The 18,324-nt window shown below is 42.7% G+C and overlaps 1 protein-coding gene across 1 annotated transcript in view; it reads left to right on the forward strand.

Annotated features, from left to right (window-relative positions):
* The window catches only part of LOC135324488 (urea transporter 2-like), a 320,822-nt gene that overhangs the window by 168,979 nt on the left and 133,519 nt on the right, over positions 1-18,324 (forward strand). Inside the window, exon 4 of the mRNA XM_064500982.1 lies at positions 5,134-5,240. The gene's annotated coding sequence lies outside the window, so the exon portion shown is untranslated. The remainder of the gene's footprint in view (positions 1-5,133; positions 5,241-18,324) is intronic.

Genomic DNA, 18,324 nt, shown 5'->3' on the forward strand with positions numbered 1-18,324 from the left:
GCTTGGAAATATCCACCCTGACCATGGCGCAGGTGTTCATAAACTCAGCTGGGGATCTTCCAGGTGGGTGTTGGGATTACACCCCAAACCTGAGCGGCCTGCCTTGGCATGTCTCAGTATTGCTGGTTCAGGCAACAGACAAAATCTGGCTTAAATATCAAATCTGCATGAGGCAAATCCAAACTGCGAGGTCAGAATCCAATTCTAACTCCACTAGGAAAACTAAAGAGACAAGGAAGTTAAAGAGAGAGATAAGCAGTTGTCTCTTGACTACACTCATGTGCCCTACATAAGGGGTTGGGGCACTGCAGCTCTGCCTCCTCTTCCTCTCCCAGAGAAGCACCCTTCCACCACTCACTACAGTGCAGTTGTCACACAGAAAAGAGTAAGTTTGAACCACAAAAGTGTATAAAAATAGGTGTGAGCTCCAAACATCAAACATGTCTATCAAAGAAATACTAGTTCCTGGGACAGAATTCTCCCTGGCATGTGTCTAGGTCAGTGCAGTCTCTGTTAATATTAAACCGTTTGATGCTATAAAGGCCACAGCACCCAAATTCATTCACCAGCAATGATTCTTTTTCTCTCCCCTCACCCAGATCTATCTCTCAGTTGTCAACATAAATAATACTTGGGTTACAGTAATGTCCTGTGGCTCCAAACTCGGGGAGCTTCAATGTGTAAGGTGCTAAGCAAACATATATGAAGGCATAGTTCTGTCAAATGTTATCCAGGTCATATAATCCGTAGCTATATTCCCTCCTGCAGAGAACACACTTAGCTTGGCAAATGCCAGGCCAGCTTCTGTACGTGGCACTCAGTGTCATGAGTGACATCTCGCAGATGACACGTTATTGGTAGAGCAGGTGCTGGTAGTGAGGACTAGATTTAAAAAGCACAGGTCTAAAAATGTCTTTGCAAAGCACTGTGCTTATCAGGTCTCAGTCATTTCCAGGACAGATTTGATTCTTTGACGAGACCTTTCTCCCCTTCCTCCACTTTTAACAAACTCTCACCAGAATGAGAAAGCCGAGGGGTGCTTTACCTGGATCAGCAGCAGAAAAGACACACAATCTGGGATACGAAATCCACATCATTCACAGCAAAGAAGATGTGCATGTCAGAGGAGGTTCTGGAGCCATACATTAGAGGGTATTTTTAGGGAAAACTAGGTAAATTCTCTTTATGTTTATTATTGCAGCAGCTTCTATTTGTCATAGTGCAAACCTGCCTCCCTCAGACCCCCACAGTTATTGTGGGCAAGGGCAGATGAACACATCACCATGGACTAAGCAATAATGTGGATTTTCAGCTTTCATCTACTCTGTAGTAACCATGTCTGTATGTACCCTAATCCTGAGGTAAAGGTGAGATAACCCACCCTGGGACTGGCACAGGTAAGAGCACTTACATGATGCTCTCCGTAGAGCAGCTTACATGCAGCAGGTTCACAGCCCAGGTTACCTTGTCTGTCTTTGTCTGGTCACATTTTCACTCGTACATCTCCAACGCTGTTCAGCAGTTTGCCACTCTGGGCCTGCTTCTGAGAGCCAGAGGGTAGTTTAAGGTTGTCCAAAAGATGCCCAGCCACCAGTGCACCAGCTGTAATGGCTGGGAATTGATGGTTGCCCTTAAAAACGCACTTCTGTGTGAGGATCGTTTCAAGTATTAAGCTCCAACACCACATTTGGAGGTTAGGTATGGGTTTACGTGGAGGACATCTGAGTCAAGGCAGAAAAGCACTTAAGGCCTTTTCCTTTGTGCCTAGGATTTAAGCTTGGGCCTGGCACTGTTTTGGGGTTTTTTTTTGTTTTTTGGGGGTTTTTTGTGGAGGCAGCCCCTATTTGATCCATCTGTGGACATCTGCTGGGGGAAGAAAAGGTGATGAGATGCTGGTCTGGCTGCTGGCCACAAAAACTCATGCTGTCTTCTCAAGTTGACTTGAAAAGCATTGCCAGACCTCAGCTTATATATGTTATAGGATTCCTCTTTCCACATGCTGCCTAGACTAATCCTAGTCTGAGTGTGGTCCCTGGTAAATGCAGGGGAGCAAACTTGAAATATAAACTGGAAACACACTTGTTTGTTCCTCGGAAATTGGAATTGAATTGGAATTTTCTTTAATAAATGTGTGTTAAGAAACTATATATTGTGGCTGGAGGAGCTGTCAGCGTCAACAAAGTCATCCACTCCTGTGGGCAACATCTACAGAGGAAAAAAAACCTCCATGTATTTTGTTTGGTTTCCATTTGCCACCCCCATTTGCAGCTGAGGCATGCGACTGCTTTGAATAGCCTCACTTAAGTCACGAGGACTTTGCAAAAGCAGCCCAGCTCCTTAGAATGAAATAAAAAATGTCTCTCAAGCAAATCCCCCAACCCTGTTAGCTACCTGGCTAGTGAAAGGCTGCCCATGTGCCAGTTATGAAATGCTGATATAAACCCCACAGCTCATACAGGATCCTCGGGATGGGTTTGATTAAGGGCTAGTGCATCTTTATGAGAGTCAACTGAACACAGATGTTTTCGTTTTTCTGCGCTCTCAAAGGAAAGCGTCTCTCTCCTCCCTCTTCTTTCTGCCTCCTCCAGTCTTCGGTTACATTCTGTTATATTATATATATTACGTCTGTTTTTGTTTTTATCTCATCCTTATTTTTATTTGTGTGCATATTAAAAGTAGCCTGCTGTAGGGTCCTAAACTGGATGGAGAAAAAAAGAGAGGAAATGCCAACACATCAGCCCATAAATGGCCAAGCCGGTTACAAACACACTCATAAAAAAAATTTCTCTCAGAAAACTTCCCTGCTCAGTGGAAATCCAAGGCTCACCCACCTAAGTCCTTCATCAAAGCAATGCAGTTTGCACTATGTTAACAAATTCAGGTTGTACCAGGCCAAGAAAGAGAAAAAAGAAAAAGCAGAGCCCTTTGGAAAAAGTGCCCTGCTAGGATCTCTCTTAGCTTCTCTCAACGATGGCTCATCTGGAGACACTTCCATCACAGCGTGCTGCACCAAGGAAGTGGGGAGCAGAGTCTGTCCAGGGATGAGGAAAACTCAGCTGGGAGGATTTTCTTTTTTAAATGTCTTCAGGGAAAAAATCCCCCCCCCCTCCCTCTGCAATTCTTCAACAGGTTCCTCCCTGCGGGACCATCTAGTGCCACCGCAGCTCCGACAGCTCTGGTTGTCCTCCTGGGTTAGGTGGCAAATATGACATTCTCCCAAGGTTGGTTTCTGCACTCAACCTATCTGAGATACTGAGGTACCCCCGTGATTCTGCTTCAGTGCCCTATGTGCATCTAATTCCCCGCAGTCACTACCGTGGATCCTCCTTGCCTGCTCTTGTAACCGCCACGTCTGGTGTGCCGAGGCACACACTTCATCAGAAATTCTCCTTGGCTTTCACACAGACATCATCTGATTCACTGAAGGGGTGAACTGAAGGATCCTCCTATTGTTTTCACTGTCCTACATCGCCCTGCCTCCTCTCCGCCTTTTGTTAGCACCTCTCACATTTTCAAGTCTAAAACAAGAAAGCTTTGAATTTCTCACACATGGTACAAAAGACGCTCCAAAAACCAACCAAAAAAAGAGGTCTAGATTACTACTGACTTTTGCTCCGTTCAGTTTCAGTTGTTTCATCTGAAGCACCTTTGGGAAACCCAGCAACTGGAAACAGAGTGCCCTGCATCCTGAAAACTGGGTGCCTTGCAGACATACCACGTTGTCAGGTTAAGAGCTGAGGCACCCAACACCACCAGTCAGTTGGGCCAGCTAGACCAGTAGCAATGATGCCCCTGTATCTTCCCTTTCCAGTGTACAGGCCCCCTGTTTGTGCAAACAGCTGCTGTGATGCTGAGCTCCAAGCAGGCGCCAAGCTGTGTGTGTGAACAGAGCATCATATATGTGCTGAGCATATATGAGCATGCATATATGGATCGTGCATGTTTTGAGACAGATACCTAGGAATACAGCACAAGGGTGCTGTGATGAGTTGTTCACTGCTAGTCTGTTCACTGCTGACAGTATGTTATGCCCCTGCTAGAGCTGCTCCTGGAGAGCAAGAAAGAAAATTCACCTCTTCCTAGCTGCCACAGAAAGGGGTAGGTGAAACATTTGGGAAGCAGGAGAGACTGTGCCCTCCCTGAGGAGCTCAGAGCATGTTCAGCTGCAAGAGCCAGGGAGGACAAGGAAGGACTGAACAGGTAGGTCTGTGGTACAAAGGAGAAAGTAGGGTACACCATCAGGCTTCAGAGGTGACGGAGCGAAAGAATCTTGTCCTAGGGTACCGAAGTAATGCCGAGTTTGTCACAGCTGAAGAGGCCACCAGCACCGGCTGGGCTGGGAATGCATCCACATATGACACTTTGTTAGTGATCTCTTTTGTTAGGAAGAAGAATTATTATAAAGAAGAGTTACGAGATGATGACATCCAACACGTGACCTGTTCCCAGCACTATCTCCATCCTGCTCCCCATGCCACCACCTGTGTCTGAAATGGGGATCACGGTTTTGTCACGGCCATTTACTCATGCAAGTTTCCCACAGTTTTGACTCTAAGCAGTAAGTCACCCTTGGATCCCCAGGCACCGATGAGAAGAGACCTGTGGGAGCTCAGGAAACTTTTGATGAGTTTACATTGAATTTCAAGGTTGCAAGGAAACTAGAAATAGAGCAAGTCATTTGTCATTTTTCAGCACAACTGTTGCACATGTGAAATCTCCATTTTTTTTCTTCTGGGTTTTTTTCTTTCTTTTCCCCTTTTAACAGTTGCTAAGACAAATACAAATAAATTATCATTTTCTTCCTCTCTAGAGATCTTGCCTGATTGAGAACTGAAATAACTCATAACGTATTGAAATGTTTGTTGCTTTATCACCCGGTCTGGACTATCTGTGGAGAGCTTACCATATTGTCCTCCATGTCCTCAACTTACCATACTGTCCTCCTCTGCTCACAAAATAAGCAAACAAACAAAAAATGTACCTGCTACCTCTTTCTCCCTTGAATTTCTCAGGAAGTTAGGAGAGGCACATAGTGACCTGCTGCAAAAGTGGGAAATAAATTATTGCCAAAACTGCAGAAGCAAAATATTTCTCATCTAAACATGTTGTTTTTTATTTTGTATGTCTTGGCAGCCTAACCCTCTGAAAACACCCCCCTGAATTCTCTGCGCTTCAACAGAGCAACTCAAGGATAAACCTTCCACTAAATCCTATGTGACTGAAGCTATAGGAGCCTGACTGTGAGTAAAAACATTTTAAATGTGATTGCTATACCTGTTAGTAACCAAAGAGCCCTTTTGGAGAAAATACTTTCCTTGTAAACATCTGAATCCAATCATCTAAATCTGGGAGCCCACATCTCTGTAATATCCAAGCTTTCACATCCCTATGTGCTCCGTCCCCTGCCTCAAAAGAAAAGAGTTTACCCTGTCCATCTATCATTTAAATGGTAATGAGTTAAATGAATTCCACCTCACTTCTGAGATTCAGAGCAAGCTTGGGTTTATTTATTCATTTAAAGACACGGGAACAAGTTTGACATTGCTGAACATGTCCCAGATTTATGGAAAATAGAACTGTACTAATCTACTGCGTTTATTAGCTTTTCTGTCGGATGCCTCCATGAGTATCCAGAGATGTGAGTTTGCCCTGCAGTTCTGTTCTGACTGGAACAGCATCTCCTGAAATGTAAATGTTATCTTAAGGTCATATGCTGATGAAAACCACTGTTTTGCCAAACTCTAATTTCTTGGTCATTTGACAAAGCAGCTGCTGTGCAGTTATATGGCACAAAGAAAGCTATTAAAGATGGATGAGTTACATGTTTGATTTGGCATATATTATACTGCTTCCAGAGATAAAAATTAAGATAGACTATTATTTTTCCCGGTTTAACTGAATAAATAAATGACCTCTCACTAATACATACACAGGAATGATACTTCTAAATGAAATTGTTCATCTACACCTTACATTCCTCTGAGTGTTTCTGTGCACGCATTTTAAAGGAACAAGGCAAATATCTTAATGTCAGATATAATTAATTTGCAGCATCATAGATTAGTATTGCGAATAAATTCCTGATTTGGAGGAAAATGCAGAGATTAGACAATTGCGTGTGTCATGTGACAGAAAGCTCTGCAGCTGGTGTACATTAATGAGAATAAAAATTACAAGGTTTAGGTAATCAACAGCTGGTGTCAGCTGGTACAGTACCACATCAGTGCCTCCGAGGTCTGTGAAGATTGTTTTTGACCATCTGGAGGGTATCTAGCGTTGGCCAATGTCAGAAGGATGAGGCTGGAGGCTTCGGCTGCTGCTTTGGCAAACTAGGGGAGCTGCGGCCATCCGCACAAGTACAAGTGAGGAGCACACAGCGCGGCTTCAAGAAACGCTGTATTTGGACAGGTTTTGGGGGGCGATGTTGTCATATCTAGTCATTCAAGGGATTTTGAGTGCGTGAGAACGCACTGACAGGGGAGTCATGCTGCAGCGGTGTAAGTTATGCGTTGCACTAAGCTCAGTGTCCAGGGAGAGCTGGAAGACCACGTTGGGGTTGCAGCAGCGTCTGGTCTCCACTTTTAGGCTCTGAGACATTGGTTCTGGAAACAGAGATGTTTCTTCCCAGCTGAGCTTTTGGGGATGCTCGGAGCAGGAGGTGTTGCTCTGCCCACTGACTGACTTCTTGCGAGGAGAAATCACGATTATTCTCAGAAAAAAAAAATAGCAGTGTTTTTCATGTTAAAAAGTGCTTTAGCTCAGGAGTGCTTTTAGTATTTTGTAACGGAGAATTAAGAAACCTGGAGTTTGGGATTTCTGTGGCCTCTTCCCCCCCCCTCCCTTTTTATACAGGAGATCGAGATAATTTCCAAGTGAGCATTTTGGATAGGAATTTACTTGGGCAGTGTATTGCAGCATTCATTTATACATTAACCCTTCCACAGCCAAGAAAATAGGAAAAATGTCCCAGTGAGAAATGAATACGAGTAATAAAGCACTTGTGTTCAGATCATAAACCTAATGAAAAAATGAGACTCCTTAATAGTTCAGACTACCAAAGACACATTTCTCTAATAATTTCTCTAGTGGGATGACAAGGAATCTTCCTCTCCTATTTACTGATAACTTGGACAGGTCACATCACAAAATTTGATTCCAAGATTGAGATCTGGAATCAAACAGACCTTCTGGATAAATTTTAGAGAGGAGATAAATATGAATGTGAAGCATCTCATACCCAGTGATTGCACCGCTCATTTCAAGGGAGTGTGGTCCAACCCACCCACTGCTGAGAAGGAAGGATTTCCCTTTACAGCCTGTGCGACAAATGCAGGACTTCTCTGCTGGGCATCACGTGGGTCTTCATTCAGTCTGAAGAGGGGGAAGCGTTGAGAAACTTGGTGCTGTTTGTTTGTGGCTTTGCTGTTAGTCTACTAAGAGACCTTGGAAAGAGCATACTAACTCACTCTGTGCCTCAGTTTCCTAAAACAGCAATGTTTACCTTCTTCATAACACACTTCTTGCTTACTAATGAAAGCTATGCATTAGGATCTGTATCTTATAGCCCCAACTCTAAGCCCATTGGGTTATCTGAGGCCTGACCCATTGCATCTCTAAGGAATGGGAAGAGCCTCACGCTGTATTGCCCGTGCGCATTGCCTGGCACAGTGGCTCTTTATCGCAGCGGAGACCTCTACCACAGCAATGGCATATTGCAGTTTGTGCCTCTCTTCTTACAAAATTCAATTCGCATACTGAGGTTTTCTGCTCTTGCAATTTACTTGTTTGAATTAGCTAAGACACCACCCTATGGCACATAATTCTTGTGAAACTTGTTAGCTCTCCTTAAAATAAGTAAATAAATAAATAAGTAGGCTGGAATTCATTACTGAAATCGAGTAACAGCCCAGCAGAAAATTCAACAATAAAACAACTATGTCGTAAAACATCAATATTTGCAATAAACCATGAGCTGAGAGGAGGCATGGTAAAATAGCTTCTTCCACTCATGGAATACAGTTTCCTCATGATAAAAACACAGCGAGACACAAACCGAGCTAAAAGGGAATTACTGGTGCTGCAAGGTACCTGCAGAAACTCACTCAACCACAGCACCTTGTTCTTGCTTAATATAATTCCTCTTTGAGCAGAGCACATTCCTTCCCCAGAGCTCAAGGCAAGGGAAGGAGAGAGCATAAAAGGAACAGAGTAATGCAATAAGGCTTATGTGCATCTATTCTGTGTACAAAGGCTTTATGCCACACTTGTGGTCCCAAAACATCCACTTAACATCCAGCTGAAATTTAGGTGTGAAAAATGAATGATATGGCACTCCTCGTCCTGGCAGCTTGGATCTAATAGCTCTGCTCTAGTATTTGCACTCTGCTTATGTCTTCATTGCTGTATAAAGTTCTGCTCTTCACTGTCCCTAAGATTCAGGGATTTTTAGGCCAAAGGATGATGTCTCTGAGATCGCCTATGTCACAGATTATTGTTTCCCCCAATTGCTTCCAGAATTGAACCCAGTAATTGATGGGCAATAAAAATTGACTGCCAGAGAGACACCCAGCCTTGATTTGCGGGAATCGGGAAATAGAGCACCCACTGCTTTCCTCAACAGTGTGTTCTCATTGTTAAACCCCTGGAGCAAAAAGTTAATCTTATTCTAAATTATACTGGTCCTTCTTGTGCCTTCCTCTGACTGATTACAGAGCCCTTTTCCAGCCAGGCTTTTCTCCCCACACAAGTATTTCAGCAGTAGTCAAGTCACCTCTCCATCTTCTCTTTGCCCAAGTGAGCAGGCTGAGCATGAAACATCTCTCATTCCCAGGAATTTTCTCCTGTCCTTGTCTGGCTCTTCTCTGCAGTTTTTCCAGTGCTTCTACATCCTACAAAGAAAGCAAACGGAGATGCAGCATTACCATTTCAGACATCCTGATTTTGTATGCAGGTGCAGAGCTGCAATCAGATCCTATTCAAACGGGAATATGCTTATAGGCAAGACCTGTGACCTTTACCGTTTAAGGCCTTGAAATGCAGTATATGGAATATATAGAGAGCACATACAGCATATAGAGAGAGACAGAAATACATATCAGTCTAGACGTATCTCAGATCTGTAGAATAACAGCCATAGAAGAAATAATTCTGTAGCAGTGTAGGTTATGCCTTGACATAAGTTTAGCTGATTAATGCCAGGAAAAGAAAAATAGCAGGAAAGAAGTCAGAAGCAGGACGTGTCAGAAGGGAAAAATGAGTCAGGGTTTTCCATAAGCAGGGAGACTAATAACAAATTAGGTAGATCTGCTTGCCTTTTCTAAGCTAGGGCAGTTCTAAATAAATGTTAATCTCTTAATAGAGACCTCCTGCCCTGGACTCGTGTTCATGCAGAGGTTTCTGTCCCTTCCAAGAGCTTCGCTGAATATTTGGTCTCTGGATCATAGGCAACTTAGGTAAAACTTAGTCCCTAGAAGGCTGGGCTCTTTAGTATCACCTATAGCATAGACTTCAAACCAGTGTAAATTGTGTCATCTGTAGCCTATAAGCAATATCATTCACACACATACATTTAGGAATTCCTAAATTCTCAAACATGACATCATGTCATGTTTATGTCATGTCCTTTGTTCACTGACTCTATCATTAAATCAAGATTTTAATTAAAATACATTGAAATATATTGCTATAAGGCCTGAGCTTCTTTCAGGTGAGCTCCTTCGTTCTCGTGTTTCTCAGCTCTGTTTTGGGGAACAAGCTTCACAAGACACAGTGATGTTTACTGGCTACTCCTGATGATAGGGGGTAAAAACTCCCTCTGCGACCAAGGCCAGTCAGCCTCTGTGGTCACCTCCCTCCTGCCATTCGCAGTAGTCCATCTGTCCACTCAGGGGTTGCGACGTGTCCTGGAATGAATAGGGACACGATATGTGATGGGTAAGGGTATGCATTTGGTGTTCCTGCGTGGATGACACTGCATTTGACTATATTAAAACATGCTTTGCCGGAATAAGCCAAGCTTCACATGTGATCTAGGTTATGCTGTACCTACAGTTATTTATACCTCTACCAATCTTTATCTGCTGCAAATTCTATCAGCAGCTACTTTATATCTAATTCAAGGTCACTCATGAAAACATCCTATAGCCCTAAGCATAGGACTGATTCTGTGGAGATGCTGTTAAAAATGCCCCGAGTTAACGATGATTTATCTGAATTTTCAGACCTCTCATTTACTCTTTATCATCCTCTATGGCTTTTTCCCTTCCCTTCCCTTCCCTTCCCTTCCCTTCCATTTCTGTTTGAAAATTAAGACCTTGATATCCGACAATGTTCTCTTCCATATCAGCTTTCTGGCAACTCTGTTAGCAGTGGTGGGTTCTTATCCATGAGAAAGCATGTGATTATATAGAGCCACAATGTAAATTGGAAGGCAGAAGCCATTTTCCTGTGTTCTGGCATGAATACAGTTCATGAAAATAAAATGTAAATATACATATACACAAGACAATTATTAAATACTTGTTGGTTTCTTTTTGGATATACAGTACAGATAGGTTTGGGGTGTATGCTTGTTTTATTTTTTGGTGCTGTTCCTAAATAAACAAATTGGTTCCGGCTGTGTGTTTTGTTTTAGCAGTGTGAGTTAAAACACATCCAAAATGTTTCAGTAGAGTAAAAAGATTTAACTTTCCATTAAAAAAATAACCCCAAACAACAACCCACAGAACTATAGAAACAGCTGAGCATTTCAGCCATTGCCCAGATAGGATGTTAGAATTTGGCTATCAACCTAATCTGTTTAATATGGTTTGGTTTTATGAGGTAAGTCATGGTGGTTAATGTTTAGTGAGCTGAAACAAGAATGGAAGAAAATGATAATGGAAAAGCTTGGTTTAAAAAACAACTTTTCATAGATGGCTATAAGAGAGATGATTGGAGTCGTGGTGTGTATCACATATTTTGGCTAAGCTGGCTTTTGAAAGCGTTTGAGCTGAGATAAGCATGATCATCAGAGCAAGGCTTTTTAGCTCAAAACACTCCTAATGTTGGACTATTGGCATGAGGTGATGACAGCTGCAGAACACAGAGGGGGAAAAAGCTGTAGCATTATGTCTTTGTTATGGAAAACAGCAGCGCAGGAAAGGCAATATCACCTAAATTGGCCTTGTGTGATTTTGGGGGGGTGTCTGATGGTGTGACCCTACTCCGACAGTGACTCCCTGACTTCTGCTGCCTGTGTGCACAGGCTCACACCCGCTGCCTTCTAGGAGAAACAGAAATTATATCTCTCCTTTTTTGTCCCTTAGCCTTTTAGAGCTGGGACAGCCAGGATTGTGTCTCCACCGTGCATAAATATGAGCACAGAAAGCAAGATAGTTAAGTTGATATGGTGATAAGCAGAGACTAATAAACCCCACGGCACTAATTAGCCCACAAGCAACTGTTGATCCTGGAGCTAGTTGGTTACTCTCTGTACCATACTCCAAAGGGCCCATATGTAGGCAGGCCCTAGAAAACAGTGAATGAGGTTTTGTCTTGCACATGAAAGTCTCTAAGATAATTAGGCATTATTACTCTTCCCCTGGACAGCCCATGGACGCCTTCTCTCCAGTCCTGATGTAGAAATAACAAGGTTTTATAGATACCCCTGAGGATCTGATCCCAAGGAAAACCGCATCTGTCCCCCTGTAAAAACTGCAGAGGACAAGATGTGATGCCGATGGTGAGAAACAGGCCTGCAAACCAGTCTGCTGTAGCTCTCCAAAGCCTTCATGTGCCTGTCTGTCACTGCACTCACGTCTTCAGATAAATGAACAGAGTGATTTATTCCTTCCTTGAGCTTTGCTCCTAGCTTCATGGGCTCTCCAGGAGGTCATATGGTGGGAAAGGGGCTGCATACCAAGGGTGGGACCAACCTCAACACTCATCAGGTGGCTCTAAGGCCAGGTTTGACCAGGGATGAACTCTCATCAGCTCTCAGATTCAGAAATGAGTAGAGAGAGGCTGAAAAAGAAAGTCCTGTAAAGTCAGCGCACAAAAATTCAGGAGGAACAGCAAACATGAAATCCCATTTTGCCATTTTAAGTAACTTTCAGAGCAAAACTAGCTACCAAAGAATGGTCTTTTATCCTGACCTCATCTCCATGCAAAGCCTTTTCCACAGCCTGGTTTCTGCTGCGGGGAGGACCTCGGGGAGAACACTGATAAAATGGAAGAATCACTTCCTCTGACTCTATCTTCAGCACCAGCACTTTTAGCACAAATTCCCTCCAAGCACAGCAGAATTCCGGTTTCTCAATTTCTGTTTTTTCAAAGCTCTGGAGAAGAGCGTTATTTTTAACACAGTCAGTGCCTATTCATCACAGCCTATTCAAATGTGCTTTTTGTCTGGTGCCTGGAACACCTAACAGGGAGGTGGATGATTTTGAATAATATCCTTCGTTAGTGGTCTAACAAAGAGCCGATGTGCTAGGCCTGAGCTAACACCTCAGGACCTTATTTTTTTGAGATGAAGATGCATGTTGAATCCAGCAAGTGTATGGGCTCTTTTTAGCAAGCATTGTCCTCCTCTTGACATGGTGCAAGAATGCCCTGGTTTCTCTTCCCTGGTTTGCTATGAGGTCTGTTCCCATTTTGGAAAGCACTCTGAGAGCTGTTATTAAAGAGCAGTGCCCTAACCAGTGGTGAAAAGACGCAGTTCCTACCTCCTTCAGATCCCCTCTCCACCCTCTCTTCCTTATTCACTCTGACAGAGTTTGACTACGTCAAAAGCCTAAGTTTTAGCTACACAATTTTCTTTCCGCTTGAATATTTCTGTACATGAAAAGCTTTGCTTTTATAAAGACATGCAGTTTAGTCTTCAAGTCATTGAGGAATGTCATCAGCATCTCAAATACGGCATCCCCCCTCCAAGCCCGTAACGCTGTGCTCAGACGGCTGCTCGTCTGTCGCGTGTCCCTTGATGTTCTGGATTCGCACTCTCGGGGGAATCCATTACCATCCGCACTGGCAGGCAGTTCTTTTTTCCCCCATTAATAATTACCCAGGGAAGGTACAATTAAAATAGGTTCTGAGGCAGTGAAGGACCTCTGTCCATTCTTCCTGCTCATGGAGCCAAATGGAAACTTTAATGTAGATTTGGAGATAACTCCTGAAGGGTTTTGCACCTTTGCCATGTTCTTGTTGTCATTAACCATGATCTAATCCTCCATTTCATTTCATTAACCTGAACAGGGGGAAATCCTGAAACATGACTCCAACACAGCATGAGTAAAATTTCCCTAGACACCCGAGAAAGCTCTATCAGTATAAAATGGCAAATTTCACGGGGCTGGACAGGAACTCTGGAAATTTGGATCCAGTTATCATATAACTCCCACATGATCTTACCCAAATCTCTGAATCTCTGTATCTTACTTTTTCTTATGTAGAACTGAAAAGGTCAGCTTTCATCCAGCCTCTGAGTTAGTGGGACTTTCAGAAGGGACATTGCCTCTTCTAGCGCATGGGTCGTGTGCCTAGTAGGGCTTGTCCTCAGTGCTGCAAACAGCCCATGCCAGCACCAAGAAACCCAGCTCTACAACCAAGGTCTCTTGACTGTCTCCTTCTAAATCTGATCTGAGATCACTTACTCTGGGTTTATACTGGCAATTGTGCTGCCATGTAGTGCCTGGAATCCACGATGGGAGCAAGGGGGCACGTGCAATGCCGCGTGCACGGTTTGGCCCCTGGATTTGAAATCTTTCGCTGTCTCCCTTAACGGCTGTCATTCAATTTGTCTTTAAAAAAAAAAAAAAAGCAAATGAAGCAATGGAAAATAAATATGCCTCCCATTTTTCAAAACTTGATGTTTTTTAACTAAACCTTATATTATTCATACGCTGTATATTTTATTGCTGTTAGTTTCAAAGCTGTTGGAAATCATAGATCAGTTTCTCAACCACAATGTCTTTATTATGCATACATAAATCATGCATGGAAGGGCCCTGACAGTTGACGATGTAAACTCTCAGGAAGCAAAGCCCCTAAGCCATGTAAAAAATGTATGTCACAGGCAAAGATGTATGTCATCTCTATTTCCTTTTTATGGATATTCTTGTCTTGTCATTATCGAGGGAGATTTTTTTCCCTTTATTTCCTATTTAAATGTAGTTAGCACAGAGGTAATTTGCAATGGTATTTCAATGAGACAAATGGAGTACTCTTCCCCACATCTGCCTGCGTCTTCAAGGATGAGCGTGTTGTAATTATACTGTTCCAGTTTCATTAACAGCTCTGCCGTGCCCAATATGGTTCATAACTATTCTGGTAAAATGCAGGACAAAGTTCAGCTAATTGTCAGGAGCATTTGGGTGATATAGGACTCCTGTAAATTGCCTTAGAATTGGCTTGTTCTGAAGCCATAGATTGGTTGCAGGAGTCACCAGAACTGTTTTGAGTAGAAAAGCCTAAAAGCGAAGGATTTCTCCACAGCTGAAAATCAGAAATTAGGTAAAAGCTGAGAAATATTTTGCTGAGAATGCTGAAAATTAAAGAAGGTGAATTTGTGGTTGACTTTCTCTGTTTCCAAAAGAAGTTGTTTTGACTTTCATTTCCTTGATTGTTCATTTCTTTGTGGGGGGAGCAGTTCAGTGAATTTGTTTCTGTGAGAAGAAACACCTTTTTGATGGAAATTTTGGGTTAGTCAAAAAAAGCAAATTGTAGCAGATAAAAACTGAACTGGATCTTTTGGCCAGTCCTCTACAATGACAAGGAGAAGGTAAAGAATAACCATTCACATGGGAAATTGGAGAAACCATGTCTACAGCGCTGGACTGTGAGATCCTATTTGTATGTCATGGACTAAGGGACAACTCTGTGACCATCCAGAAAATGATTGAAGGCCTTGATGAACTGCTCTTTTCTGCTACACGCATGCATACACTGAGCTTTCAAAAGCAGAGCACTAAAGACAGACTGTTAAACCCACTCTTGGTCACCTGAAAAGTGGTAAGCATTTAACAGCTCCCATTGCCATCTACCCTTATGGTTATATTTACTGAACTGCTACACACAGATCAGCGTAGATATTGTCCCACACGTTGTTACTGCCTGGTGAAAAGGTGCCTCCTAACTGACTATGTACAAAAATGGACTTTTTCTTCAAGCAGGTCATTTTCTTTGAGTTGATCTTCCTGTACGTCTTCCTCTGTTCACTTTCATCTTCCAGATTTACTGCTATGTGATGCCTTCTATTTATTGAGCAGCTAAAACTAATTCACTCTAGTTACAGGATAAGACAGGCACATGGACACGCACGCACACACAAACACACGCACACACAGAGGAAAAACAGCTCATCCTTCCTCCTTCATTAACTCTCAACCTGGCTGAGCAACCACATTGCTGATGCCTCCTCCATGGCTGCCACATTGGGGGTTTCATCGAAGCATATTCCCCTGAGCTTCCTTTGACATCAGCTGAGCTAAGCAGCTCATTTTAGGCCACAGTTCACCTCACATTTTTTAGACCTCTACTTTTGATGACGTCCCTGTTTCTCTGTACTGACCAGAGAGGAACCAAAGGCAAGTAGTTCAGCTGAAGCTCAGAGAAATCTCACTCATGTCTAAGCTCACTGGGGAATCCTCTTTTTGCCTGGCGCAACTTGGGATACCATTAAAAAGAATCAAGATCAGCAAGTGATGATACTGTGATGTCTGCTTCATGAGAGAAACATACACAAAAAAGAGCAGGATATCTATAATTCTGTCTGTAGGGGAAATTCAGAACCAGCTGAGATGTTTGCTACTTCTTTTATCCTCTTGCCTATGCAAATTAGTGGGGTTCAGATCTAAATGCAAATGTGTTAAAAGGAAACCTGAAAGTTTTCGTATGCTCGTTCTGCTTCTATCCTAGTTCTGCTCTCCTCCTTTGGAAGGACACCTGTGGATACATTTTCATTAATAATTTTACCGTTTCTCTTCTCTGATGTAAATTTACAAGGCAGGAAAAATGCCAAATCAAATGTTGGAGCCTGACTAGTAAGATAATTAGCATATGATGCATAAGAAAGAAGAATCCCAAGAAGCAAAGCTAGAAGTACGTGTATCTATTAGTGACAGTATTTCTGGGAAGTTTCAATTCACTGAGGATCAGCTGTGTTTGCATTTTGCGCTTTCCTTCTCTCGCTTAGTGAATCTCCTAGGAATGCCCTTTTTCCATGAGATTTCTAACTGATGAAGTAGCTGCAGGAAAGAGGAAAGAAAAGCAACTTAGAAATAGATAAGCTGCTTATCTCTTTAGCAGAGTTGGATTTGCTGCTGTGTGGAGGAGGATGCTATCAAAAACAGAAGTTTGTAATGCTGGAAAAGTTTCTAGATGTGCATCACCAGAACATAACTCATGCTGCATGTTATTCCATAAGTTGCTTATAAATCACTGTTAGAGAATAGATCAATCCAGGTACATTTAATTTTGTTTTTCTAAAGTCAATCACGGTTGGTTTTTAGCCTGAGAAAACAGGGTTTGTGTGATCATGTTTTGTGCCTGTCCAGCCATCTGTCAGTCTCTTTCAATAACATGTAAACCCACAGATCAACTTTGACAGAAGGGTAGAGGTCTCAAAGATATTATGTTCCAATGCTTTTCATGAAAATCAGTAGCTTTTCTGTTCGGTTTTAGCTGCCAGCTGGCCTTTAAGCATACGACTACTGGTCACTAATCAGCACATGCATAGCTAAGGAGCAGCCACCACGAGTGCTGCTTCTGGCTAATTAGGGCTCAGAGGAAGGAACAGAGAGTGTCGAAGAGGACAGGAATTGGGGACGAACACGATAACTGAGTTCTCACAGCACCCAGGGGATGGGCACATCTCAGAAAGCTGAGGTCGTCACGATGGGGTGGAAGAAAAACAGGACTCAGATCCATAAGAAACTGAACTTTATCAGTTCCTCAGCTAATCCAGCGACTTCTTTTTCCGTGGCATTTGATTCAACACCTGCTGATAGTAAAGGAAAAACTCCCATTGATTCTCAGGGGCATTAGATCTGACCCAGAGCTGGGGAGAGATTTATTAAAGCAGCAATCACTGTATTCAAATGGCAATTCATAAAACAAGAGTTATGAGATATATTCACTGCTGATATTTTGATTTGGTTTATTGTACAAATAGGCAGCTATTTGGAAAAGAAGGCCATCTTTGGGTTTGAACAGAAAACAAAATACTATATTTGGAAAAGACTGGGCAGATACCAGCTTATTACCACAGCCAAACTTAAATAGAAAATGTTGCATTTTAATGATCCTTACTTTAAATAGCATCTTTGATCTGGTGGCTTTCTTTATTTTACTTTGGTTTTAAAAAAGAAAAGCTATCTTAGAAGACAGAAGACCACTTATTATGATTCGAATGGAGATGATATCCAATGCTAACCTATTGCCTTCCAAGAATGACTATACTGTTTGTAGGAATAGTAACACAATATCAGCCTAAATCCTTCACTTCTTCTTGGCTGTTCTCAGTGGTTTCCTTGGAAGACTCCAATTTCTTCTACCCTTGACAGGACATCCAGCTCCTCTCATACACTGTTGGAAGGGAACTGAACCTACCTCTCTCTTTCTGACCATGAATCTTGAATTCTTTCCTACACCACTTTACAGATAAGTGGTTATGACAGTCTCCTGAGAGGTCAAAAACAGGGATTTGACACCCTCATACAGGGAAAGGGTTGTGGATATTCCATTTTGTGTGTGTGTGTGCTGTTACATGAAAGAAGAGTCTTTCCTCTTGTTTTAAAAATGGCAGAAGTCAGCTCTGCCCTGGAGGTAATCTAAGATGGCCTATTGGCTCACACTTCTCAGGGGAGAAAACCGAAGTCATTGCTGATTCCTGGGAATTTTTTGGAAGTGAAAAAGAACTTCAGGCATCTGGCAAAATTAAGCATAAAAACCTAAGGTGTCTTTGCAATCTACCTGCCCGTGGGGCTAAAAAACAGGTGAATCAGCATCGTAATTTTGGATTTAGGCGTTTAAAAATCACACTTGAAGCATCTCTAGTTCTTCCCAGGCTCTGGCCTCTCCATGCTGTGACAGCAGAGGCAGCTACAGCCTGTCTGGTGTGCACAAAGTCTGGTGTGCAGGAGCTAGTGTGCTGTAACTTCTGCTCCCAGGCTTGCTGTGTGTTACCTTTCTTGTGCAAACGGCTTTTGAATAGAGACGCCTTGAGTTCCTGTACAGTGTCCAAAATCCTCATTCTGCTCCATCGCTATCTTTCTGCCATTTCTGGACTCTGGTTTTTATTCAAGGAGTGTTCATCACTGTGCTATGATTCATGGATCTTAAGGTCAG

This window comes from Dromaius novaehollandiae, chromosome W, assembly GCF_036370855.1.
Source record: "Dromaius novaehollandiae isolate bDroNov1 chromosome W, bDroNov1.hap1, whole genome shotgun sequence".
In the NCBI taxonomy this organism is placed as follows: domain Eukaryota; kingdom Metazoa; phylum Chordata; class Aves; order Casuariiformes; family Dromaiidae; genus Dromaius; species Dromaius novaehollandiae.